This window comes from Etheostoma spectabile, chromosome 18 (genome assembly GCF_008692095.1).
Source record: "Etheostoma spectabile isolate EspeVRDwgs_2016 chromosome 18, UIUC_Espe_1.0, whole genome shotgun sequence".
Classification (NCBI taxonomy): Eukaryota; Metazoa; Chordata; class Actinopteri; order Perciformes; family Percidae; genus Etheostoma; species Etheostoma spectabile.
In genome coordinates, this window is record NC_045750.1 from 24,186,898 (window position 1) to 24,189,006 (window position 2,109).

General features: G+C 34.6%; 1 protein-coding gene across 1 annotated transcript in view; it reads left to right on the forward strand.

Annotated features, from left to right (window-relative positions):
• The window catches only part of opn8a (opsin 8, group member a), a 20,880-nt gene that overhangs the window by 11,417 nt on the left and 7,354 nt on the right, over positions 1 to 2,109 (forward strand). The window lies entirely within an intron of this gene.

The window sequence follows — 2,109 nt, forward strand, 5'->3', positions numbered from 1 at the left end:
TCAGGTGACTGCCTCATGAAGCTCATTGAGAGAACACCACAGGAAATGAAACCTTTTTTATTTTTTTAATTTCAGTGATTTGGTGTTTCATTTTTTTGCAAGGCTTTTTGTCTCTATTTTTTTTTAATATCATTTAGTTTTTTCTGATTTAAAAAAAAATATTTTCAGTTATTTAATTTCTTTTATTTCAGCGTTTTTCTTTTTTTTCAGTTTTTTTCCGACTTGTTAATTTCTATCAAAAAAACAAAGGGTGGCTACTTTGAAGAAACTAGAATGTATGACATGTTTTCAGTTATTTCACACTTTACATAATTCCACATGTGTTCATTCATAGTTTCGATGCCTTCAGTGAGAATCTACAATGTAAATCGTCATGGAAATAAAGGAAACGCATTGAATGACAAGGTGTAACCAGACTTTTGGCCTGTATTGTACATATGCCAAATGTTCAAAATATACCTCATTAAACCACATTATGTGACCACACATTGCTGGGTGTCATACTAACAGCAAAGAAATATGAGTAGAAATATGCACTGATGTCTTTTTGTCTTTCATTGACAGAAGGTTGAATACACTGTGAATGCACGGCACTTGTGGCAAGGTCACTCTGCGAGAGAAAAAATCTATTAGGGACAAAAACCCGACACGCTTTGTCACAGATTAAAAAGACTGTTGAAAAAAGGAATACATCAGCATGTTGTGTCAATCAAATTTCCATAAGCTTATGTAAAAGAGAGATGTTACGTAAAGCAGGTGCAAAGCAGGTGCAACCAAGAACACATCAACCAATTTCTAATGAAGTAGACATTATTGTTGTATTATTTTGTTGCACATGGGTAAAATAAACATATAGTTTTTAACATGTGTGTCACATATTATTGGTTGCCTGGTTGAAATTGTAGATTAGATTCACCATACATTTATGGAACCCGGTAATCTAATCAGATCGTCTACCCTTTTCTTTATACACATCATCACTATATGGTTAAAACACTTAATAATGAATATGTTTGTATCTTTGAATTCCAAATCCTTTAATTGTTTTTGTCCATTTTTGTTCTCTTATATTTATCACGACATCGTGGAGAAAGCACTTTAATCACATGCATGCGACATCAGTCCTGATCCATATACTAAAGAAATATTGTACAATGAGGCTTACATTTTCCAATAAGCTAAATATCAATATCAATACATGTGGGCTGCACTTAAGGTCTCACCTGTTGTCAAATATGGATACAACTCTACATGTGATGTGGTAAATTTATGAAAATTCCCAATTTCTATGACTGTTTCAACTTTTAACTCAAGCATTAGTTAAACCTATAAGGCAGTTTTATTTAACAGATGTATATTGATTGTATTATTTGGGATCTGTTTCATATATGATTGTTTTCTGTGGCCTATGAATCTGTTGTCTTCAAGCATCACAAAGCTTTAAAGTGAGTCTTAGAGTTAAATGAGAAGATGTATACATCTATAAATCCGGAGTGGTATTGATCTTTCCATTTACCACTCAGCACAAAAGCAAATGAACATACTTTCCAAAATGTCAACTGAATAAACCGTTCCTTTAATTGGGTGTTATAGTATCAGAATGTGTACAATAGCCTATTCAAGTGCAGAGATTCGGATCAAAGTGATCAGCAAAATTATACAGATGCTATATATCTTATAAATATAAACAGTTTTTTTTAGCAGAAGTAGCAGAATAATGTGTTAGTTGTGTCACAAACAGCCCGCCTCCATATACAATCTTGAGCTGTACTCTGTGACGACATATTATTTGTCTTTGTTGTTTTTTTGTCTTTTTCATGTTTTTATGCTATTTGTTTGTCAATCAAGCTATGTCAATGTTATAATAGCTTTTTAATCTTTCTTATTTGGTTTTCTTGTCATCATTTTTAATTGTTTCGTCTAATTTATCTAGTGGGGGGGCAGTAGCTCAGTCTGTAGTGGGTTGGGAAGCGGAGGGTCGCTGGTTCAAGTCCCCGTATGGACCAAAGAATGGAGTGTGGACTGCTAGCTGGAGAGACTGGCAACTACACCTCCTAGGCACTGCCAGGTGCCCTTGAGCAAGACACCATGCCCCCCCCCCCCCCCCCC